The sequence below is a fragment of the Ischnura elegans genome, chromosome 7 (genome assembly GCF_921293095.1).
Source record: "Ischnura elegans chromosome 7, ioIscEleg1.1, whole genome shotgun sequence".
NCBI lineage: Eukaryota > Metazoa > Arthropoda > Insecta > Odonata > Coenagrionidae > Ischnura > Ischnura elegans.
The window spans coordinates 83,472,603-83,499,158 of record NC_060252.1 but is presented as its reverse complement, the minus strand read 5'-3'; the positions used below and the strand labels follow the sequence as shown (position 1 = coordinate 83,499,158).

Sequence of the window (26,556 nt, the reverse complement as noted above, 5' to 3'; positions counted from 1 at the left end):
TTAGTACTTTGTATACGTCAATCATGTTGTAATAACTCGCTTAAAGTTTCTAATGAAGTCCTGTATACATATAAAGAATACATTATCCATTTTAGGCGAGAGGTGAATATTTTCATTAAAACTTCCTGTTATACAATCCTTTATGATCACTGTTTAACCCAACTGTGGATCAATTCAATGGAATATAAAATTGAAAATATTGTCAGAGGTTGTCGATGACCTGCCCGTAGGCATCAATATAGCCTTTGGAGCGTGAAAAAATAATTAATTCCGTTATAGAGAGGCGTAACGCTGAGAAGGATTAAATTCATTTCGCCACCCACTCACTCAGTTTGATTTAGTGTCGCTTAATAATATAATTCACTTATATATAATATTTTGTCTTTGTTCTAATTGATGTTATACGTCGTCAATTTATCGTTCTATTTTCGGGCGAGTTGTAAGTTGTCCTCTGCCTCTGATAGCAATGGCGCTTAATGCAATTTAAATTATAAATTGATGATATCATTGCTGTAAATTGGGCAATTAGTTAGCTGGTTGAGTTCATAGCCCTTTATGTTAATTTTTCGCTCTTAAAATTCCCTCTCGTGAAATAATTTTCTGTTAATGATGTCATGTTCATGGCCAAAATTTAATCACGTTAGAGTACTATCCAATCTGTATTGAGAAAGCCTCGGAAATTTAAGTATCTGAGTGATATCAGCATAGCGGTATTAGTATTAGGGCGCTCCTTTTGATGTACTTTCAACCTCTTTGCTGTTATGCTCTGAAATCCCACGCACGCGGGCGTAGTCATTATTCGACCGTTGCTTCAGAAGGTCGGATTATAGGGTCCGCGCGGTGCTATTGTAATCGCGTCTCGCGAGTCGTTGATAATCGGTTTCGTGCGCGGGTCGCAATGCCAGCGAATTGCTTATCGAGTTGTTGAGCGCATCTGCAGAGATGAGTCAGACGCCCAAGCTGCAATCCACGTTTGGCGTTTGTTCCGTTTGGATTTTGGTTGCTCATTCGCTAATATTTGCTCTATTGAAAGGGGTTGCTATTGCTAACTTTGTTCTCAGCTTTTTTGAATGGAAAATTTAGAGAATGACGTCATGAACCACTATCGCATACGTATAATGTTACTATCGAAGCAAACGTCACAGTTTTTTTTCCCGGAAGATTAATTTCGTTTTGGGAACGATTGATTGTACATAATCTCAAACAGAAGTTCATACCGAATCATCTTCAAGTTTTTTATTTGAAGTCGACAACTTTCAGCATCTGTATAAATTTCTAGAAAAGGGGTTTATCTCCTTATTATTTTCCATCCACAGATAAAAGACTGGAGTAGATGGAGACCACGCTTACTCTTCTTCCGTGCGTGACGTACACATTGTCTTTTGTCTCTTGAAAACAAGTCATGTACTTTGTGATATTTTATTTTAACAATTTTCTTTTCCCTGCCGCTTTATCGAGAAGTATCTCGCTCATTTTCCCCACCGTCATACATTATTATTATAAATTAGCTACCTTAACTCCGTGGAATTGCTTCAGAAAATAATTACTCATCGTAACATTCCGCCATAGTGGGAGGTGAATTTTCAATAATTTCCTCCTCCATTCCCACATCTTAAACACTCAGAGCCTATTTTCGTCCGTATAGTCTTAAAGAAGCCATCACTGGATCTGTCGACATTGGCATAAAATACCTGTCACATCACCTAGGTTCACCTGGAAATCTTGTTAGGCGTAGTTATTGTTTTTTCGTGTTGCACCAGTGGCACAGAAGCGTCATGAATCCAGCTGCTGCCTGTCGCGAATTGATTCGCCCGGCTTCCGTCTAACTGCCGGAAGTGCCATTCAGAGAATTCAACTCATGGAGCTGTGTGAAGGCAGATGATGTCTCGATGTACCATTGTAATTCGATTGGCTCGGTGTTCGGTTCTTCCCTTGCATTTCCTGTTCGGGACGAATGATACGGAGAGTGAGTCTCTCTCACTGCTCATTCTTGTTTGGGTGGAATTGAATGAGGCTAACTAATCATGGTCTAGTAACTGATCTAGTTGCCTATGTGCTTTTCTGGTAGCCACTTATGAGTAAAAAAAACTATTGCTGTGCAATATCATGTCTTGTGTTTGTTGTTATCTACATACTTGTATTCCAGAACGAGGTTGAGGCGTGAACTCTGCAATCTTATGAATATGTTCACATTGCTGAGTTAAAGTATTTTTACCTTTGTTTATCCCGTTATGTAAAGAACCACTATTCGCTTGAGCAGAAAGTGCATTCATACTTTATCCATTTTAGAACCCACTTTTAAAGTACTCAATTGAATCCTACCTTAATTGGTTGAATACCATAATGAAATAAGTCTCCTGGAGGGTGAATGTCGAGAATTACTTTCATGTTCAAAATACTATTTATCTTATATCAAAATTACAGTGATATAAAACACTGAAATGATTTCACATGTGAATACAACGAAAACATCAGAGAATAATTTCATGTGATGAAATTGCTTTCCCATGATGAAATTTAAAAAATTAATCATAAAAATCAAAAAATGTAATTTTATATCGCGCACTTCTGTCGTTTTATAAACATTTCTATAGTTCCCATAATTTCCATCTTATTAAAGCCTTGAGGTAATTTTTATGTGATTTCTCATAATTTTAATCTGTTTGGCTACATTGCTATTTTATCGATTCATTCAGTAAATTAGAGTAGCAGTAAGAACGTAGTACGGTTTATATGCTTTTATTTTCTGCCCTTTGTTTTAGCGGCTGTATACTTTCCAACGAAAAAAGTTGTGTACATATCACAGTTATTTTAATAAAGCTGGAATAAGTAGTCTTATTTTGTGATGCTTACCGTCTTATATGCTATCATTCCCCAAATTATCCCAAACGCATCTTCTCTCTATAGTATTGCTGATTATTCTCTGCAAGTAAATTTTCCCTCGATCAACTTCGTAGAAATTTGAGCGTTATTTTTATTCAGCACAAATTAGTAAAATTGTTCATTGATCGAACACTCAGAGATTTCGTCGCTTTTCGTCTTTTTCCATGTGCCCCTCTAAATAAAGCGAACAGTGGTCTGCTTGCACGTAACTAAGCCTCCGTTTACTCCGTCAAGTGAAGTTTTCTCCGTCGTATCGTTCAGTAATCTAATCCTGTTTGCGCTCAACATTTGGGCACTCGTCTCTCCGAAGGGGCAGAAGGAACTCCCCGGAGCCACCCTCGTAATTGCTCGGAAAGTACTGTTGAGAAGTCGCTCCGATGAATAAGTAAATGCGGGGGAGAAATATTTACGGCAATGGCCTTTCAAGTTGGGATGGGGTGTTGATAGAGGCATGCCTGGTACCTTACAGAGCCTACGCCTTCCGTGAGCAATTGTTGCTTCCAATTTGAGATGGCTGAAATGCGTGGACTTGGATGTCGATTATGCGCAGCAATATGTCGAATTCGTATTACATTTTTGGCGATTTACAATGATTTATTTATTTATAATTTTCATTCGTGTTCTATGTTTACTTCTTTATCGCTGATGTTTTGTCCTCGTTGGTTGGCGGCCAAACATTTTAATTTATGCACTCTCAGCAACAATACCTTCTTATGTGATGTTCTTTGAGTGAAGTGTCAATCGATCTGAATTGAATACTTACTATTCATTTACGCTTTACCTGTGGGAATATAAATTCACGTTAAAAAAACACAATTTATCGTGAATATTTCTTTAATTTTACTGTATTTGGTAGCATCATTGAATATTGATGGCATGTGACTATTGTCGTTAAGTTATTATAGGCAATTTTAAGCAGAGAAATAACAGAACGTAATTTACCATCTATTGTGATTTCGTTATTTAAAGTAATTACACCATACATAAAGTCTACACAATACTCGGTTGTAAGACCGGAAGTTGGCAAATAAAATACGCCGGAATTGGTCATTTTTTATGAAATAGCGCAGCTTCGATCGGAAGTTACTTGCCTCCTATAGAAAAAATTATAATCTGATTTCCTTCGTGGTTGTTTTTCTCTCTAGTCTCGGCTCTATTAACTTAATTGTCTTGAATTAAAAAAAACCTAGAATCTAGAAAACTAAATTAACAATCTGGGAAGCTTACTTTTTAAATTTAAAAGTTACCGACTTTCTGCCTTGGTAAAACACTGATAGAGGTTGAATGTGCATTATTCATGATCTTGACCAAGGTAGTTAACACGCATGCATGCGCGGTCCTTCAGATATCAGGAGAATGATAACTGGGGGCAAGGGCGGATTCAGCATTTTTTTCTGCGGGGGAGGGAGGGGAGGGTCTGACAGGCAAAATGTCATCTCACATTTGAGATTTAAAAAAACGTATAATAATTACTGTGCGTATTATTTTCTTTATTTTAATATGAACGTTAATAATTTGAAATAAAATGACTGAGGCTACGAAATATACAAAACGAGCGTGATGATAACCGCGGAAGATTACACGGGAATTCCACCGGGTCAGGTTCTCTAACTACATCTCGGCCGACGTTTCGATGTACGTGTTGTCCATCATCATCAGGGCATGATGACGATGGACAGCTCGATGCCCTGATGACGATGGACAACTCGTACTTCGAAACGTCGGCCGAGATGGAGTTGGAGAGCCTGACCCAGTGGAATTCCCCAGTAACCTTCCACGATTCTATACGCCGGGAAAGCGTGTGATCATTCTTAATGATAAGCGTATTAAAATCTTGTCTATTTTTTAAGCGTCTGGGGAGAGACGTGCCCTTGTGCCACCCCTTCTCAAATAGCCTATGACTGGGGGGTGGCGGTCAATGAGGTGTTTTTAATTCTTAATTGAAGTGCGCGGCGCCAGTGGTGATTATTGTCTTATTGCCTCTCCCGGATCTCCGTTCGTGTCTCGTGGTGGACCAAATGCCGCTCAAATGCGTTCTCCACCCCCAGGGCTCAAGGCCGATCCGCGGGAGGAGTTCCCGGCGATCGTGACCGCATTTTCCGATGCTTTTCACGATAACGGAGAGCGGAGAGAACCGTGGCGGGTTTTTGCTATAGCTCATAGAGCTTTTCGTGTTGCCGCCAAATTAACCGCGGCAACACCGGTTTCGAGAACGAAGGGTGTAAAAACAAAGTTTGTCTTTTTTTTGCATCTCTGGTATCCCGGGATATAATCCCTCCTCCCATTCCATTCTTTTGATGCCCTTGGTGAAAGGAGTGGTTCTAGACACGCCTTCATCTACTGCTAAACTGCTTTTCTCACCGTGACCGTTGCATTGCTTATGATTTGTATAAATATAAATTAGCTTTAGATATACTAATTGCGATTAAATGATTAATATTTTTTAGTAGTAATTAACATATTATTACAACAATATATTATTGCAGTTTTCGGAGCACGTCATAATTGTGTCGTGAAAACATTCGCTTTTGTGTGCGGACAGTATTATTTAATACTTAATCATTGGAATTGGAGGAACCGCGTGAGAAATAGTAACTTATTCTATCGAAATGTCATATTTTTATAAGGTAAAAAGTTCCTGTTTTTAACGAAGTGCCGAAATTGTGGCAAAAGTAATGAAAGGAATCGGAAAACTTTTTATACATTAACTAGGAATGTGCAAAATGTCGACTTGAAAAACTTACGGCAAATTGGTAAAACTTTCAGTCATTTAATATACACATGCATACAATGTAGGACATCCTTCACTAATTTTGAAGCCATTTTCATTGTAGATTTAACAATTTAAATAGTGGATTTTTTCTTATAACAGCTTAACTTTTACGTCATTTTCTCACCATTTACCTTTACCATTTACTTTATTCAGTTATAATATTTTTTTTCGTTTTTGACTTCTAATTTTTATTGTTCTAAATTTCTTTTTGACTCAGAAACCTGCATCCCCTCCAATTAAAGTACGATATACTATTACGTGTCTAGATTGTTTTTGAACGATCGAGTTGCCGGTGTATGTACATATTATGCACTTTTAAGACTTTCTCGAAACCTGATTGAATAGATTTATCACAATGCTACGTATTTTTTACTGACATTGAGTTGTGACCATTCCTCGCCTAGTTAACAGGAATTACGTCCTTGTCGTGATTTATTATCTATGCAAAAGCTTGAGTTACCTGTTTCTTCGTGCCAGTAATTTTAGCGATAAGGTAGTGCCCGCAAGTTTAATCGTGTTCAGAGCAAACAGTATATCCCCGCAAGGATCTGGAGTGCTGTTCGTGATGTCCTTCAATTCCGCACAGGTTTGTACAAGTTACTCGAAGGCCAAATGAGTTTAGTTTACATCTGTTCGTCCACTGGGATCTGAATCGGAAATTATCAAGCATCTTCTCATCTTGTTCGGTCCACAGCCTCATAACCCTTCCACGCGTTCGATTAAATTCACTTCTCCGGAATTGCCGTTGAAAAAAGCAATCGGAGCTCGTGGCTTAGCATGCAATTCTTGTTTATTTGCCCGGTTCCAGCGAGAATTGTCGGCAAGTGACTAGCAGTAATTTAGATTCAAGGCCTCCGCGATAGCGTAACTGTTGATCGTGAAGCATGTAAGTTGTTGCTGGTTGAACGTGTGGGTGAGGGGAGTGGTAGAACTTGCTCCATTTAGCTGTCACAGTTTATATCGTATCAGTGAATTCTGTTCTTGATGCCCTCAAACGTGCAATCCATGACTACTGCTTGTAATTCTTGACCTGACATGAATAGGCAGGTAGAATATACTAGACTAAATCAAAGCTATGTGTGCTTTTCTCCTAATATGAGTGGGCATGGAGGGAAATAGAAAAGGGGTTTCGAAGTAAAGAGAGAGATCCAATAGATACCCTGTCTACATGGAACAGATGAATGATGAGGATGAGACGAAACGGGGAAATATATCTACGAAAAAAGTTGATATTTAGTAGTGAAATAACTTTTGGTCGAGGGAGCATTTTCGTATACCGTTTTTCTTTACAATATCGAATATTGCCCGGCAAGTAATGCAATTTCATTATTTTCATATGCCTTCATTTTCCATCACATTTTTATTGCAAAAGCAGTTGGGATTACTTCTCTTCTCTCAACGGACGCAAGATTTCATTATGGATGGTCTTCCAACATTTCTCCATTAATTAATTAACGGTAGCAAGATTATCCTATTCACTTTCCCATCTTCCAGATATTCAATGATGTTAGTTTGTGAGAAAGTAACGTGAATTCTCTTATACTGCCGGGAAAACTCGAAAATTTCGGAAGATTGCTAAAAAATATTATAACTTTAGGAAAATGGTAGTAGATTGTTATTTTTAAACTCGCCAAAATGAGAATAAAAACTTGTGATGTAAATTTCATTGCGCTTTTCTGTTAATAGTGATTCATTAAGTTGTAGTAATAAAATTGATTTTAAAAAATACTGATGTATATAATTTCCGTATAATAACAATTGATTGCCCTTTATTTTAGCACTAAGGAGAAAAATTCCGTAACTTACGATTAAATTATATTCTACCATTCAGATGCCATAAATGCTTCTTTTATACGACGAAATCATTTAAAGTTTTGAATTTTCTTTTACTGAGGAAAGTCTTGAAAAGCCGGGATTTTCTATTCCTCGTGTCGGTATACTCGATAATTTATGTGCTTGAATGCCGCCTGCATCTCTTTATTTTCCGTGGCGGCTCATCTCATGATCCCCACTCCTGTTCTCGCCTATTCTCTATCCTCCCATCCCCTAGCGTCTCTCCCTTTGCAAGGCTAGGCGCCAAGAACCCTTTACGTCTCCCGACCCGGGGAGGAGCCGACCACGACGGCTCTCGTCTTTCCTCAGCGTCGATGGGGTGGTCTTGCACTTCCCCCGACCCTTCCCGAGTGTTTCCCCTCGTATGCTGCTGCCGGAAGTCTTTACCCTTGCTTCCCTCCGTTGAAGCGACCTCACATTTCTAGTCTTGCTTTGCACCACTCTTGTGGGGTACTGGCATGCTCCAGGAGAAACGAGCACCGTATTCTCTTCGTAAAAGGTTTCATATCTGCTCTTTTTCATGAAATAGAAATCCTTGGAGTGAGTGGGCTACCGACTCAGTAGAACTATGTGACACATATCCTCCCCTGGAAACGTATGCGTAATTCATTACTTTGTGGCGAGGTTTGCAGTGAGTAGCGAAGGATATCACATCGTAATGGAAGCGGAAATCAAGCTGTGCTTAAATGTATTTGTATAAAATGATGCACCTTAATTTTATCTTTACGTTTAATATTATATCAAGGAAGTGTACGAATTTTTACCTGTCCTCATTAATGACAGTACCATCTTGCATGCCTTATAATCGGAAACCATGCATAGTGGCATTGTATCACTCTTATTTTCTGTTTCTTTGCACCTTATTTCTAAATTTCTGTGGTTTTGTAGAACGAACGGGGTAGTTTGAATCAAATTTACCCTCTGATACTTTTATAATTAATTTTTAAGGAAGTTACGGATAATTATGAAAATTTTAAATGCACAAAAATAGGTCAGTTTTCAAGGCTGTAAAAATCACCACTGGGACTTGGATTAGTTATTATCTAAAATTCTCACTGCCTCGGAATTTTGTCCAATTATCGAAGAAATAAAGATTGCGCTTACAGAGTTTTTGTGAAGAATTTTCCTGTGGGTATGGAGATGGTGATATTTTTGGGAATGTGGAAATCCGTGATAGCGATTATGTGGGGTACGCGGCCTCGGTGGCGGCGGGGTAACGTCCTCGCCTGCCAAACAAGAGGTCGCACGTTCGAGTCCCGCCTGGGTAGGTTTCCCCGGTCCAGGGCATGGGTGTTCGTGTACGTTTAATTGTTAAATTTGTTGAATACCCTGGTATAAAATGGCCAATAACCGGTCGTTTAGGAATAAAATAAAAGTGGGGTGAAGATATAGACACCGATAGGATGAAGATTAATTGGCCGCGAGTCGAATTTGTGAGGAAAATTCGATGTGGGGATAGGGTGGAGCTTTTTGTAAGAATGTTCTGTTATGAAGCTACCTTAACCAGTAGGTTACGTTTGATGCTGCATCGCCTTTTTTTAGGTGTTCTTAGTAAATTAGTTGTGAATCAACTCAATAGTGACCCCGAGTAAAAGACCAAGTTTCAAATATTGGCGAAATATCGGAGAAACCGAGCTCGAGTGCCTGTCGAGACGATCTCTCTTTCGTTTCGTAATAAGATTCGCCTGCGTTCTCTCTCCGTCCAATTGGAGGCGGGGCTGAGATCCTGTAAGGCTCCGCCCGTCGCGTGACAGGCCGGAGTTCGAGACGTGACCCTATCCGGACCCATTCACCATATCCCCTAGCGCCAGCCCTTCGCTCCCGCCAATTCCCCAGAGTTCTAGCTGCACTGGAGTTCTTTTCCCTCTGTTTGTGTGTCTCAGGTCCTCCCAGGCCCAGAACTAGGGCGGGGCAAAGAGAGCACGTGCCCCGGGCGGCAGATTTCATGGGGCGGCGAAATTTGAAATTATTATTATTAAAGTATTCTACCGAATAAGGTAGGTTTTGATGGAGTACTTAAGAAGTTCTCTGGCAGTCTCCTCTCCCTTTATGGACTTCCATCTTTAATTCACGAAAAGGCCTACTCCCTTTCATTCTATCTAAAAATCCTATTATCTTCTTTCCCCTCCCTCGTTTACCTAACATTCTGCCCTCTAACTCTGTTTTCAATATCCTCTCCCCGCTAAGTACTCGACCCATCCATACCTTCTGTCTCCTCCCTATCTCATCTAAATACTGCCTCTCCTCACCTGCCATGTCGAGCATTTCGTTGTTCCGTCTCCTCTCCGTTTAATTAAAAAAGTTTTTTTCTAATTAAGTTATTTAACAGAAAATATCAATTTATATACTATTAAAAATAATATTAATAAAAATTCTCAATAGCTAACATACGGTGTGTAATTTCAACTATTGCATAAAAAAAAGGCTTACGGATATATCATATTTCAGTAGTGGGATGGTGGGAGGGAGAGAACGAGGGGGAATCAGGGGAGGGGGGCTGATATTTGCCCCCACCCCTGCTAAATTTCCTAGTTCCGGCCCTGGGTTCTCTTCCACGTAGGGAAAAAGGGTATAAGGATTCCAGATGTGTCAAAGTATATTGTGAGTGCAGGCTTGTGTATACAGTCCTGGACACAAAATTCTTACCACCCAGGAGCCGAAAGTTTTCCAAATCTCGAATTGGCGAAGCAGCTAAACCACGCCTCTGCATCGGAGAACAACAAACCCTCTGAGTTGGAAGGGAGGCCCTATTCTTCGGCGCGGTCGATAAGGAGTACGTAGCTCATCGAGGTAGGGAATTTGACCAGTAGGATTATTGCTGTGATGGGTTGCGCACGAGTCCTGGCCTCTTCGGGAGCGTAAATTCCCCTCGGAGTTGAGTTATGATGTAGTCGGAAGACTTCATTTCCTCCTCTATTTTTGTGCGTATTTTGTGGTAGAAAATGGAATATGAATATCTTAAGGTGTTAGCATTGCGAAAGATTAAGCGTGAAAACACTCCATATATTAAATAAATTTCCGACCTTAGTCATAGAAATAGGTATTGCATTTGCTGCGTCATGCTCACTAGCATATGTAAACTTGAAACATTACTTTGACAAGCCCTGAAGAGGAAATTTTCTAAACAGGGATCATGTTGTAAAAAAGTCTAATGCTACAGAATACTATGCAAATATCCATTGCACACTGGCAGCATTAGAAATATACTATTAATTCAGTAGATTTGTGGCGGCGCGGTTAAGTCCTCGCCTGCCGAAAAAGAGGTCGCGGGTTCGAGTCCCACCTGGGTAGGTTGCTCCAATCCAGGACATGGTTGTTCGTGCATGTGTTGAACTACTGAATTAACTCAGATGTAAATTGTGTGTTGTTTGCGGTGGTGTGGGAATAAGATAAAAATGTAGCAGGCTTATAGTGAGCGTCACCAATACTGATGATGGTTCCCGTTAATCGAACCATCTTCCAGCCTTCGCTTGTGTGACCTCTTCGTATGTTCCCTCCGTCATCCGACCTCCACGCCCTGGGCATCTTGCTCTCCTCGTCCGTGCTGGTGGACGGTGCCACAGCTGCCCACCCCCGGGGGTCGAGGAACTCCTCCACCCCGCGGCGGTGGCCTTTCTCCTCCTTCCGTACTTTCTCGCGGTGTCGTGGGTCGATTCGTCTCACGTCCGCCCTGCCGTCACACCCTTCTGCTTCATCCCTCGCTTACTTAGTAACGTTGGGGTAATGTTTTCAAGGAGTCTTAAATATTTTATTCTTGACTGTTGTAATTTGATTGATTAAAAAAAAATATAATGGAGCTGTGGTAAACGATAATTGAAATTGCCAAACCGTAGGTCGCGGGTTCGAATCCCGCCTGAGTAGGTGGTACCTATCCAGGACATGGATGTTTGTGTCGTGTCTTGTTAATCCTCTGTAGTAAAGGCCTCTATGTGCTGTTTACGGGAAAGCTGGAAAATAAATAAATAAATGCCAATTCGCCCCAGGTGACGTTACATGTATGATTTTTTGTCAGTTAAAGCTGAGAAGCGGAAAATTGGTGTTATGAGAATTAATAATGACCAAAGATCCATGAAGAAGAATATTTTTCAAGGAGGGCATTGTGAGGAGTGATAGGGACTGCCGTTGAAAAGTTTTATACACCCTTCTGCTTTACCCCTCGCTTAGTAACGTTGGGGTACCATTTCAAGCAGTCGTAAATATTTTTTTCTTCACTGCTTTAATCTAATGGATATATTTTTTTAAGATAATGCAGCGTTGGTCTTCGATAATCGAAATAAACATCAATTCGCCTCGGGTGAAGTTACACGTAATATTTATTGTGCTAGTTTAAAGTTAGATGCGGAAAATTGGTGTTAATGTGAATTAATTAATACCTATGATTCATTAGGAAGAATATATTTGAAGTAGGGAAGTATGAGGAATGAGAATGACTGGAGTTGAAAAGTATTATAGCAAAATTTCTTTATTTTTTATGAAACAAATATTAAAATCGCTAATCATTCAGATAAGACAATCTGCAAAAGAAAAGCAACTCAATAAATGTTAATATTTGACAGTTGCAATTGAGGAAGACTTTTCGAGCCTCCGAATTGGACAGAGGCTCCAATTTTTTTCAAAGAGAACTTCCGATCATCATGGAAAGCTTAACAGTTTTCATAAACGCTGTTAATCTGAAAAAAATAAATGAAATTATTGTTTATTACTGTTTATTTGTTTTTTGAACTAAGAACAGACATTTTGTCATATAATGGAGTTTGGCATGTATGAAAAACCAAAACCTTATTTCCCATTCCCATCCTACGAGAACCTCTAAATTACTTGCATTTATTAATTGCGAATTTACATCACAAATTACCGGAGGGGAGGAGGGTATATTTTGAATAGTGGAAATAAAACTTGCATCGGAGATACCGATTAATATACTTTTTTAAACTCCCAGGAATGTTTGGGGGAGGGCAATACACTTCTTAACTGGAGTCTCTCCCTTTCCTCAAAGTATCCTTTTTTTTAATATTTCATTTTTAATGTATTTTATAAAATTAATTCAAATTCTAATTAACACCAAATTTTAAGTTCGCCTTTTTTCTCCACAATCCGTCGCGAGTCACTGTCGTTTTGCGGTTGCAGTGTCTCGCGAGACATTTTTGCTGTGCGCGAGACAAGTGTCGCTGGGGCCCCTAATCGCCCGTGGCCCTACTCGACAACCCATCCCCGACTCGGTCTGCTGAGGTCGACGAACCGGTGGCCTCTTGACTGGCTTATTTATTTATTATTCCTCTCCTCCCCTTGCTCACGCCAATCCCAACTCAACCGTACCTTTCCTCCATTTGGTCCTAGTTTGGGGCTGTCATCAACTTTTTTCTTCTCTAGTTTCAACTCTGCACGAACTCATTCCGTGCATTTCTGCCGTCTACAACAGACACGTTGGGCGGTGAGAGCCCTTAAGGGCGTGAATTGGATCATCAGTGCTTATTGAACGAAATACGTACGTACTTTGGAGTGTAGGCTAAAAAATAATATAGTAACTTCATCATTCTGATCATCTCTTCACGAAGAGATCATCAGAGTTTTGTTGTAACCGTCGCGATTATCTTCAACATGCGAGTCCTTTTGGAGTGGTCATAATGTGGCTATCTTGTACAATCGCGATGGGCATTTTTTTTTTCTCCTTTTTTGACTATATATTCCACATACAACTATAACAGAATCGTCATCGTGGTATATGTCTTCACCTTCATGTTTTTCTCCCCGCTTTTAGTAAACTTTATTTCGAATAAATAATAACATCACTTATTTGTAAACATCGTTGTGGATACGAATAAGCGGTGGATCTATGTATAAAATTGCTCATCTGTGGACTTATTTCGAATGCAACTGGATCTTCGGCAGAATTACTCATTCTGTACGTGTATGCAGAAGCATTTGTATCCTATTAGTTTATCGTGACTTTCAAAGGCTGCAATTTATCGTTCGAATGTATATTTTCCATTAACTAATTTATATTTTTTTTCTTTTCGAATGCGTTCTATGTGTATTACCGTTTAGGTCTATTTCTTTTCTCTCATTGCTCTTGCTCTCTCGTATCGCTGCAGCCAGTTCGTGTGGTTTCGATTTAAAAAGCTGGTTTTGTAATCACTCTCTTACCGCACAGGTTTTTTGCATGCAAATTTATTCCTCGTTTTGCGGTTATTTATATTGCAAGTGGCCGGCGGTGATTTTTATCGGGTTTTTCAATCTGTGCATCGATGAATATTAACGTTTTGCTCCCCCAACCTCTACGGTGGTGCCTGAAATAGACGAGCAAAATTTCTTCTTCGTTATTTTTACGGCAATATCATAAAGTATTTATTGGGAGTCAATGTTGACTACGTCCACAGTGTAACTTGGCCTGTGGTTTGTCAGTAACGGTTTCAGAAAAAAACTCAAGGGGAGGGCGCAAAAGATATTTAGAGCTACCTAAACTTTTATCGTAATGAAAAACAATCATGTTACATACAAATTTTAAGATAGTTTTATTTAAAATGATTATACACATTTACAAGACCTATATCTTATGATAAAAAAGTTACAATTGTGGTTTTGCAATGTTCGGATATGCTGGCAGCCACGCAAGGGGGGAGCGCGCGCCCCCATATATATCCGCCACTGTGGCTAGTAAACCGATGTTGTAAGATACGTGCTGTGGGAATTGGTAAAAAACATTTTTTTTCTCTTCTTTCACTATACGTCGTACAGAAAGCATAGAGCTCTCAATTTCATACCATGGTTTTCGGTCATATCTGATAGTGCATTAATATTCTGAAATTAATATCGATCCGGCCTATACAATTTTTATATGAGTAGTTGCATGTGTTCAGTACTCTGTTCGTTGAAAGGTATTTAAATCCGTGGCCCTGTTGTCGCCCTGTTAGGAGCAACCTACTGTCGGCATGAGCCTCTAACCTTTCTCTTTTCCCTGAGTAACTTTACCCCCGTTCTTAAGGGCCTATCCCTCTCGGAAGGGCTTGATTTATACTTACGACGTAATTTACAATCCTCTGCCAGTATAGTTAATTTTTCGGCGATAAGTTTCGCCGCGGCATCGATGGACCTAGATCCTGGTGCAAGTTTAAACAAATATGTGTAAAGTTAACTACATCTTTGTTAGAGCAATTTTCTCTCTTCTTCCGCAGTAATTAATTGTAGATTCTTTTCGTGGTAAAAACCGGATATAGTTTTCCATTCTTGTCGAACGTTTCGTTCAAAGTGCCCCAGCTTCAGCTAGCATTTTCCGTTTGAAATGTATGCTGGTGAATACCAATGTTTATTTTAGCGTGTGGCAAACAGGAATGTTACTTATGTCTGCTTGAAGGGTGAGCGATAAGTGCGAAAGAGGCTGGTATCTTTGGTGTGGAGTAATCTGCGTTCGCCCAGGCAGTCCTTGAGGGGACTTCCTCGCCAGTTGAGGCTTTTATCTCTGCCGTTTCCTGTGTCCCCATGGCTGCTCCGCTAGTCCCTCCGTAGTGGCCTCATCGCGGGTCTCTTTCTGTGTCACTCTTATCCTCTGTCTAAGACCACGAGAGATAATTCCAGTGTCTTCTTCGTCGTCCGACACGCGACCGAGAGGAACTCTCGTCGCGGTGACTTCCGGAGTCAAGACACTGTTTGAAAATGGTTTGGTGTGTCCAGGAAAGAGTGAGCCGATTTCAGTTTCTTGAAAACTCTCAATTAATGCTCGATTTGAAGTTTCCACGACGGGTAGTTGACCCAAGTTGCAGTTAACGAATAGCTGACTGAAGATCTTTGATTTGGATCTGAAGACGCCTCCATGATATTTGGATAAAAAGCAGTACAGCAATATCGACTGCGGAATGGAGCACTATCTTGCAATTAATAACGGGCCAAGTGTGTATTTATCATCATTCGACAATATTTCTGAAACTGCTTTGAGGCAACCGTCCACTGTATTCCCTCATCATCTAGCCTTTTCATATTTTTTTATATTTCTCTCTTTTTATATCCTTCAAAGCCTAATCTATTCGTATATCTCATACGAAGCCGTCCTTTATCGTTCTTATTGTCCCCATCTTCGACGATTATTGTCATCTGATTATCGTTTCTCATGGAAGGTGATCCTTATTATTCCGACTTCCTGTTAAGGATTTAAAAAGTTTTTATTTTCTCTCACCATTTCATTTTCTAACTACTCATTTCCTTATCATGGGTAGTACTTCATGACAGATTACGGCAAAACCTTACTCATTGATACCTATGCTTTGCATGCGCGCAATATGTTTGGAAGTGGAGATCCTTTGGCAGTTATACTGTCGTTTCCTCAATCATCCCTTAGAAAGCTAGTCTTAATGCGGTGTTGCTGAAGGCCTCTTGAAACTCCAGGATTTTCTCTCTATGATGGTCGGCAGCTAGATCACAATGGATTAAATGCTAAATTGTTATGATATCTTAAAAATGTTATCGCACTTTTTATGCCCTTGTTACCTAGAAACCCTGTATATTGAATTCTCTCAGTTTGTATAGATAGACATATTCGTGCGATAGATAAAAAAATTATATAAAATTTAAAGCGTAAGGAAGATATTTTTCTTGCTATGTAAGAGTCATCATCATCTGTCAGCAATCTAAAGATGTGACGCAGATCACTATTCCAACCTTCTTTGTGATCACCGTTTCATAATGACGCACTTCTTTTCGCATTCTTTCATCCTCAATAAACTGTCCCATGTAGCGCATTCGGGGTCGTCCTTCGCCTTTCTTTCCGTCCATTTGTCCTTCGATGATTGTATTTATCAGTCCATGAATTCTGATAGTATGGCCAACTAATTTGTCCCGTCGTCTGCTTAGGGTTTTAGTAATCTTCTCTTTTCTCCCTTTGCTCGTAGAATTTCTTCATTACTTCCTCGATTGATCTTTCTATCTTCATCATTCTTCTAAAGCGCCAAATTTTGAATGCCTAGGTCGTACCTTCTGCTGTAATAGTCCAGGCCTCGCCCCCATTCAGAAACATGCTGCATATGTAGCATCCGATGAGTTGTTTCCTTACTTCTTTGCCTCTTTTCTCGGATGTGAGTTGATTTTTCTGTTTGTTGAAAGCCACTTCGCCTGTGCTATTCCTCTATTTCTTTCTTGCCTCGTCCATCGCGTCCTTTGTGCATCGCGGTTTGTTTTTAGGTATCAATACTCTTTCGCCTCTTCAATTTTTTTATTCTTTATTTAACATTTATCCTAGCCCAGGATTTAAATGTTTGTCCTAGCTTAATGTTTCCCCTAGTTTAATGTTTACCCTTTGCGGGTATCTAGTGATATTCCGGAACATAAGTGAATTTAGGCTGTCTTTCGCCAAGTTGGTATATAATTGCCGGGTTTGTTTTATTATATTATTAAAATTTGAATATTTAGGCATGCTATGTATTTTATTAGCTTTTGAATTAGACGCAAATTAATCTCTCCTCTCTCATCAAGAATATTTGGAGGTAGAATATTAAATTAAAAGGAACGACTAAAAATCCTTTCTATGTTTCTGGAAATACAACCTGAGAAATATATTGAAGCCTGTCACCTCTGCTTGGCTGGATAACCCGTATTGAGGATTCCTATTTTGATTTTCCAATTCCCAATTGGCCACGCGGTGTGCGGTAACGCAAGGATGCATCCGTGAAAAAGTTTTTTTTTTTCTTTTTGGTGGAGAGGATAAAAGCGACTGAGGTTCGTTTCCCGTCGGTGGCGACACCGATTGATTCGTTTCCTCTGTCCGCTTTGTTTTTTTGTTTCGTTTCCGTCCTGCCATAAGTTTCGTCGCTGGAACGTGTGGTGGCAGGCTGATGCTCTCGTCAGCGATGTGGGGATGAGGGAAGTAAGTCGATTCGACGCGGCTTGCGCATGTGTGCCTATACATGCATCAAGGTAAACCGTGAAAATATCCGGAAATCGCCTTAACTCGCCGGTGATAAGTTCTGTAAGGGAATAGGGAAAGTTTCGTTGTCATCTGAAAGTAAGAAAAGATGCCGAAGTGAAACTGACACTTTCAGCGTGAAGTATTCTCGGGATTTACACCGTTTTAATTCATTTTGTATCACCAACGTTTCAACGGACTACTCATCCATCCTCACCAGGTTGAGTGAATAATTTTGACTGAACAAAAACGTTGAGATGTAACAACAACACAATTGCAATTATCTAAATCTTTCCAAACGATCAGTAGTAACGTTAGTGTTTTAATTTTTTGTAGTTAATTCTCAAAATTAGATGTAACCATTTACAATCAGTCAAAATTATTAATTTGCCTTGATGACGTTGTCAATCGTTGTAATGTTGGTGATGTAGGTGCAACGAATTTAACAGGTGGAAATCCTGATTAAACTCCACGCCAAATTTTGCTGGGAAAGAAATACTTCATATTTGAAATTTTATGATTTATCATAATTTAGGTATGGCATTATCAATATGAAAATCTTAAAATTTAAAACCTGTGCTGCTTTCCCTAAAATTGCACTGCCTGATTTACCCGCTGATTCACGCCCGCTTTACAAATGATATTGCTTGAAATGCATATTGTCAGAACTTCTATCGAAGCCTTATGAAATAATTGTGTGTGCAACTCAATATCACTATGTACCAATCCATTCCAACAAATTATTCGGATTGCGGATATGTAACTTTAATGACCTTCCTTTTTATTGCATTTCGTGGTTGTACAAATTTTCAATGGAGTGCAAAAAACTTATTAATTATCGGTAAAACTGAGAAGTAGCTGAGAATTTTAATTTACGTAACGATAGATTTTTTAGTTCTATTATTTAAGTTTTAAATCTCCATTGTTGGTCCATTTGTGGTAGTTAAGAAGTAATTTACTGTATTGTGAAAGTATGAAAATTCATTGGCAAAATTGGAAAAATGATAATGTACTCCTTCAAAGCAGGGAAAAATCGCGTGTTTTATTTTTGTTCCTGAATGCTCACCCTGACGTATGTATCGATCAATCGGGCGACGCGTCGATTTTCTCGCTTTTTCCCCCTCTCAAAACCGGCGACCGCACCGTTTGCCCTTTCACGAAAGGTTTTTGTGTCCCGGCACTGTCTGGTCGTCCGCAGTGAATAAATGCGCAATGGCGAATGGGCGAGTTGTTTTCCGTTTCATTTTTATTATTCCCCACCCCTTTCGGTCGTGAATTAGGTTTACCTGGCACTCATTAATGGCGCAGCTCACGGTCAGACCGCGAGCGCTCGAGGGCTTTGTGGAAAGTGCTCGGCCCTGCAGCGTGGACTCGCTTCAAATGCACCGGGATCGTTTCGTGCTTTTTTTTTGTTTCGTTTCCAGCGCTTCCTTTCTTTGACCGGGCAGCTTTTATTGTGGTCCGCGGAGTGGCGCTCTTCAAAAGGGTATTCGCTCTCGCGTTTGCTTCCGGTCGAAAATAACGAACGAGGATTTGTGTGCTATCGGTCGCCCCCCCCCCCCCCCGCATGTGAGTGTGTCGGGTCCAAAAGCGTTCTTTATTCCGCGTCCGACTGATTGGCAATTAAAGGTCCCTGTCGGAGGGGCTTCGTGTTTCTTATGGCCATCACGGAGACCCCTTCAAAAGGCTCGCCTGATTGGACACAAAGCCTCTTCCCACCCATGTAAATCAAAAGGTTTTTACTTGGCAGCCCGCGTAGTAGTTGTGGTTGTGACGGGCAGCATGAGCGCTACGCGCTGCATGCCTCCTCTTTTCCTGTTAGTGGATGCGAGGTGGCTCTATTTGTTGTTGTATAAGTTGGCTCTTTATTTATTTTACAATTTTTTCTTCGTCTGCGAAATCTTCAAGTATGGCATGCTCGTTGACCCGTAGGGGACCATTTTGCATTTCAATTGAACTTATCCTCTGAAATAATTATTAACATTCATAGGTTTGCTTTATATTGCCATGGATTTTGTGCGTCTACCTCGTCTTATATTGGTTTAAGTCTTTCCCAGTGATAGGTGCTTTGTTGTGCACTTCCCTTCGCTCTTACGGCGCCTTTTATTACAATTTATTTTACGGATACGCATTCCATTGTTTCCACCGCCAGCTGTTTGGGGCTGATAAGGAATTTTGGCTGAACAGCAGTTAGCAGACATATCATCAGGTCCTAAACTCCAAGGCTAGAAAACAGGTTTCGTCGTTACAAACAAACGGTGAAACGCGTAGTGTCATAGTAAAACTCGGTGGAAATATTGCAATGTCTAATTTTACTATTATGAAGAACTTCCACCATATCGTGCCCAACATCATACAAGATATTAACTAATGAATAGTAATATTATTGCAGTCAAATCCCGTTAGTTCAATGAATCGGGTGCTATGCCCTGTGCAGCCTATTTTGCTTTATAAACTCTATTGATGTCGCATGTGATGGCATGAATTCTTATCGAAGTAATAGTACATATTAAGGCAGTTTTCCATGAAGAATTAGCGAATCAACCCAACTAGTCGCGACTGTTCGCCATCCTCAAATTGGACCTTTCGTTCCTAATTTCTGTAAAACTCTCTTTCTCCCCCTCCCCCTTCCCCGATTACATTCTTCACTCTTCCACGGTTTTTATTATCCCCTCTCCACATGGTACTCGCTCCATTCAAACTCCTCCTCGTGCTCCTCTGTATCTCCTCTACAGGGTTTTTCAGGAGGAATCTGCAATACCTCCGGAGCTGACATGGGAGAAAAGCATTTTTTGTCCATAAACATGGTTTTGCAACTTCTTAGTACTGAGCTATGGCAACGCAAACATTTTTTCGATGAGCTTTGGAGTTCCCATGAAAACGTTTTTTTTTTGTTTAATCCAGCCTTTTCAACGTTTAATTTTATCCTCTGTATTTTTAAGAACATGAAATTATTAAGGTTGGACGAAAATGTGCGATTTTAATTGTTGAAAACAATTAACCTCAAAAAGGGTGAGTTGCGCAATCGTATTTATGACACTCGCTCAAAGCTCTCCTTTAATTAACCTCCAAGATTTTCTCCCATCTCCTCCTTAGTCTCATTTCGAACGACTGTGTTAAAATGGCATACGCCAAAAGTGTTTGTTTTGAACTGCGCTGTCTCGGCCTTACAAGGCCTCGGCCTGTCAAGGCTAGTTTTTGTGAACAAGGCGTAGACTTTGTTTTTGGTTTTCGTACACGTCATTTGAATGTTATGCATTCCCTAGTTTCCAGTCTGTGTTCTGGGTGTGTTTTTCGTTCGAACACGGGTTCTCTTCCCATCATCCCGAACCTTGGTTGCTCCGTGGGCGCGATCGGCATCTTCACACCCGCCGAGGTCGTCTTCATTAAGGCACGCGCGCACTTGTCGCCGTAATTTCGATCCACAGCCGCAGGCCGTGCCCTACTCCCGACAAGTCAGTTCGCTCCGCCGCGGCCCGATGAATCTTTGATGGCTCCTCCTCTCGCACCTCGGGCCGGTCGGACTGACGCCATCGCACCTGTACGTTTTTACTGGCGCCGCGCGGTCTAATTCCCCCCTCCCCCGCCCCTGGATCCCACGCGCGATTCCCTGGCTCGTCCCGAATTTCGTTTTTCCTCGCCCTTCGCGTACACGCCGTCCGTCCCGCCTCCCTGTTGCCGCGTTCGGTGGAGGAAGACAGCTTGAATAATTCACTCGGCCGGAGTAACTCGGCGCGTTATGTTCATTTACATTGCGTAATATCCTGCATGCCACTCATGAGCGTTTGGCTGGGGTAGAGTTTTCTCTCCTGCGCTACGCTTTGAAAGTTTTGAAGTAACATGTGCTCAGAGTATGCAAATGGAATGTCATAGAACTCTGAAAATAAAAAAAATATTTGTGTACATCTATGAATTCATGTTCAAATTGATAACGCGTGTATGTATTATATGTGTGTGTATTTTTGACTTCAAGATATCCCGAAATTATTACCCGTATCACTGGCTGATTTTTATATGTAACGCTTTTTTGGTCTGTAAATAAATACGCAGTGTTATTTTGCAAAATATTCACTTACAGCTCTAGGCACTATATTCCACTAAACATGCATTGCTTTAAAGAAACAGGACTTGGAGTGAGAGAATAGGATAAATACGTTCTTCGTGTTAGTTCGTGGTACAGATGATTGTGTTAAGCTTTAATTAGGCTTTGCCGGAGGAAACTGTTAGATATAGGCTTTGACAGCTTAAACAAAATTAATTCTTTCGTGATTAATCAATCTCGGTTGTTTAAATTAAACCATATCAAGCATCAGGTCTGCCTGCTTCCTACCTCTCATTCCCCGTATTTTAATTTTTTTCTTTTTTCCGCCAGTTTAATTTGCTTGCCCTATATCAGAAAAACATCTACTTCCTTGCAAGGCAACCGCTCAACATGTACCCAGCCTGTTAATATTCGCCTCTTAAATATGTGTTCATATAACATAATGTCTACTCTTTATCTTTTGCTTCCCTCTCTCCATTTCTCCGTTAAGCATCTGGGGCATTCAGCAAACACATCTGTGGCGCTTGCAGCAAACCGTGTGTTCACATCCTCCAGATTAAGTCTCGTTTCTTCACTACACAATACACTGCTCTTTATCAAGCTCCTTCCCAGTCTTCTTATTCCTAGGAAACCAGAAACTCCTCACTAATTAGAATTTTACGCATTTAGAACTAGAGTTAAGAGAACATATTCTTAGTAGTTCTGGAAAGGGCTGTGATTCATGGAATGGGTTTTTATTTATGTAGTGCAGGTGAATACACGGTAATTAGCATATTTATAAGGAGCCATTAAGCCATTTTAGCGGGTTAGCGTAGTGGGTGGACCCCTTGGATACTGAAAGGGTTAGGAAAGGGTTTTGTGTTCAAAACTCGGGCAAAACCTTCGGTAACGTCCACGTACAAATCCTGGAAATATGAGGTTGAATTTTTAAAGAAACTGACCCTTCTACCCTGAATTTAAAAAAATATTTCACGCCCTTGCTTGGTCTGGGGTGAGCTCTATCTTCTCCCATCCAAACTAACCTTGTGTTGCAATTGCTGGGTGAGTGATTTACGCGAGTTATTTGCTCGGGCCTGTAACACTTACCGTACTGTAGATGTGTGCCTCAGTGCTGGGCATTTTCAATAATTTCGTGTTATTTATTAACAACCGACCTTTGGTGCTAGGAATAGGTGTTTGGTATCATTTCAAAGAATGAATTTTGCCTTTTTTTCTATTAGTTTATTTTGCGATCAGATTTAAAGGTTTGCGGCATTGTAAAAAAACTGCAAACTACGATTTTTCAAAAGAGGGATGCCGTAATATTACGTCCATAGCACGCAGAGTGTTAACCGTGGCCTTATTAAGTGTCCCACCGCCAACAATGAGCGCCGAAGTGTTGGGAGGCTACTATGGTGTGCAGCGGTGCTTGCCGCCGCGGTGGTGTGCACACTTAAATAATTCACTTGGCCCGAGTAACTTGGTTCGTCATGTGTGGGGGTCACGCTCAGCATCGCCCTCCTCGGGCTGTCCGGCGCTGCCCCCCGAGTGGAAATGAGAAGGTCAGCGGGAGGCAGGAGTTTCTCACTTTCCAAGTTTGTGCGCGATACTTTCTCCTGAAACTTTTTTCTTCCCCTCTCGACAGTGCATCCTTCCTCCCGTTGAATAGTTCATTCCGTGGCTTCTCCCCTGATGAGTTGGGATAGACGGAGGAGGTAGTGCCAGTGGTAGTTTCAGGTTAGAAGATGTTTGCCGGGGAAAATTTACTACAATATGCGCTTTAGAGGCAAGGCGCCTCGTGGAAGGTGGATGTACTTATGAATCGAGCAGCAAGGAGAAATTCAGGATGATTTGGGTTGAAACGCGTCTTTAAAATGTATCTACACAATGCATTAATATTCATTGCCATCGAATAATTGGGTCATGTGATCGTGAGGGCTAATCTTTTGTTACTATTTCCATGAGAACCTTTTTAAGTGATCGTTTACCCGTGCTGTTTGTGAAATGAATGCAATATGTGATTTCTTTCATGCTCCTAGTTTATTGTTGAGTTACGTCGGGGTGCTTTTAGCTTTCAATCTATCAATCAGGTGAAATTTCGAAGGGAAACTTTGATATTCAAGGGTCTTAAGTAGATTCGGAGAATAGATGTGCTGAGTTTGATGTGGGAGAATTGGAGATGAAGCGGTGGAATCGAATTTTAAAAAGACAGATATTAACGATTTTATTATAATTTGGTGGGTTGAGGAAAGGGTTTTTTAGAGAGTGAATAATGCAATTCAGTACGGTGATGAGATGTCTTTGGCTGTTTTTATCTTCATTCTGTCTCTCTTAGATATTATATGTCACTGGTTCAATAAATATGGTGCAATTACAAGAATTCATACACCAACGATGTGTAAAAGGTGATGGCCACTTACATGGCTGACGGAAGAGAGCCGATGTTAAGCCTGTTGTTGAGTGAACTTTATGAATTAATCTAAGGATCTCCACAGTTTCCAGCGAATATATAGCTAACGTAAATTCTTAACCTCTTAAGTTGGGTCTCTCCAAATTCTTCATCTGTAAATGAACGCTGAGCTCACGTATCCGAAGCCCAGCTCTCAACCTACCACGCTCCTTATCACACATTACGCCACCCCTCCTATAAGAGCCAAAGATAATTTGCGGTTGATTAGTTGGGATCGGTTTGATTTGGTGTGTTGGCTTCCACTCTGTGGGTCCGGGTTCAAATCCCGGTGGAGACATATTGTACGGAGAGTACCCGATCCCTGCTCGAGTGCTTTGTGGAGGGCACTTCAAGCTCAGCTCTCCGTCCGTCGGATAGGATGTAATCAGTGCTCTCTTTGGCGCCTATTGTTAATAGCAGGCAAATGACGCTGGATTTATTTCTACTGTTACTCACCTATTAATCCCTATGGAGCAAATAAGCAAAGTGTCGGTCGCTTCCTCCAAATACCATACCTCACTATTATTGAGTTCTAGATTTAATCAAGTCTTTGGCGGTGTATTTGAATATTAGCTTTGTTGCTTCCCTCTTGCGGAGCAGTAGACTTTAAGGTGTAGTATATAGTGGAGTGGATGACTCGGAGCACGGTACTTTTTTGTTGGGCGACGGGTGTTCACCGCGCATTGGCGTAGGTTTTGGCCTCAGCTCTCCCGAGGATAAGAAGAGGAAGAAGAAGGACGTCTCGTTCATTATTCATGGCCCACACCGCCCACCTTCAGCCGTGTATGTATTTTTACGGCTCACCCCTTCACCCCCACTTTCTCCTCAGCTCACGTCAAGGCTTTTTATCTGGCCACCGTTGAGGCCGGCGGACGGGGCGTGAACTCTTTACCCCTTCACTCTCCGACTTCCCTCTTGCAAGAGCTCCCATACTCTCCGGGACAACACCTCTTTACCACTCGAACTACCCTTAAAGGGGCAGCATTCTATGCTGAAAAATCTGTTTTCTGGCGGTTGGCATCTAGGTACATCACTATTATGACACTCAAGTTCATTTAAGACACAATTTCCTTCGGCTTATATCGTGACTAAGTTGTGTAATATACCAATCTATTTCCATTTTCAGTGTTAATATTTGGGTAATTGATAAAAAACTGTTAGAAAGACAAAATTAGGTGCAATAATTCTAGCGAAGACGCATAGGTTTTTAACGCTTACTCTATATGTCTTTATTCTCTGTTTCTTATACCCAGCATTGAATTTTTTCCATTATTTTTGTGAAGGAGAAAGTTCTCAAAGCTGGAAATCTAACCATGGATGTATATTTTCTCGTACTAAATCTTAATGCATGAGGTTTATTATGGGATCCTGGGAATGGCAATGATAAATGAAATGATTTTTATGTAGCGATTAACATCCTTTAGCGAAAAAATAATATTTTCCAATTAGCTGTTCTCGGCTTGAAATTATACCCTCTTCAGGCTCTTGCTCATCCGTCTTCTTGTCTCTTCCAAATGTTTCCTCTACTCTTAAGCCTCGTTGAAAACTTTTTCCTTCGTTTTCCTGCGCTGATATCGCTATTTTTATTCCCAGCATCATCATCTCTGATATTTTCTTTTTGTATAACCCACGCCTCTGCACCACTCAGTGCTTTGTGCTTTACTCTATGCTTATATGACAGTCCTTTTCACTTTTAAATCGAGTGATTTTCATTAATTGCCTCCTTTTACATAATGCCTATTTCACTTCCATTATAAACCTCCTTGTGACTTTGCTACAGTGATCGTTTTCCTCCACGTATGTTAGTAAAACTCTCCACATGATCCATCTCTTGTTCGCTGTTATATTCAATGCTTATTGCCGCTTTATTAGTTCCAGAAAACTGTCGCATGACCTTAGTTTTACTGCTGTTCACATTTTTTTAATCCAACTTTTCTTTTATTTTTTAGCTCCTACCCGTTATAACAGCCATATCCTAGTTATTAGTTAGCTCCTTGGGTAGGTTTAGCGCATGAGAATAGCGGAATCAGCCGCTCACCAATATATCGTGGTCCAAAATTTCCATTAATATTTACCTCCTACCCGTTAAAACAGTCATATCCTAGTTATTAGTGAGGGTCTTTGGTAGATTTAGCGCACACTAGAGAATAGCGGCATCCGTCATTCGCCTATCTATCGCTGTGAATGAGGTTTTTCCTCGGGAGTTTTCGCGGCTTGCTGGCGATTGGGTGAGAGAGGACGTTATCTGTCTCACCCTCCTATCTCCAGTGTGGCTGGGATGCCGTCAATGAGCGCTGCACCATCAATCATGCCGTCATCTCCCTTGACGGATGCGACTCTTGACGGCTCCCTGATTCGACCGAATGTAATCGAGGTCGAACGTGTTTCTGCGTTAGTCTCCTCCCCCCGGTGAAATCCCCTTCCCCACTAACACGCCCTCGTGTACAACTTGTGTGAGGTCAGTGGGGCGCTGGGTGCCAAAATGTTATTGCAGCAAATCAAGAACCCATGCATCATGGCATTAAAGCGATATTAATACCTTTAAACAAGCGATTTCCAGTATCTGATATTTAGTTAAATGAGAAATTGCTATATTTCCACTGAATTTTCTTTTAACACGACGCGTTTCGCTGTTACAAACAGCATTATCAAGTGTACGGTTTTACATTGCTTGCAACAACGAAACGCGTCGTGTTAAAATAAAATCC

At 40.7% G+C, this 26,556-nt stretch overlaps 1 protein-coding gene across 2 annotated transcripts in view; it reads left to right on the top strand.

The window, feature by feature from the left end:
• Window positions 1–26,556, top strand: part of LOC124161858 (ubiquitin-like protein 3) — a 596,237-nt gene that overhangs the window by 359,696 nt on the left and 209,985 nt on the right. The gene's annotated exons all lie outside the window — the stretch shown is intronic.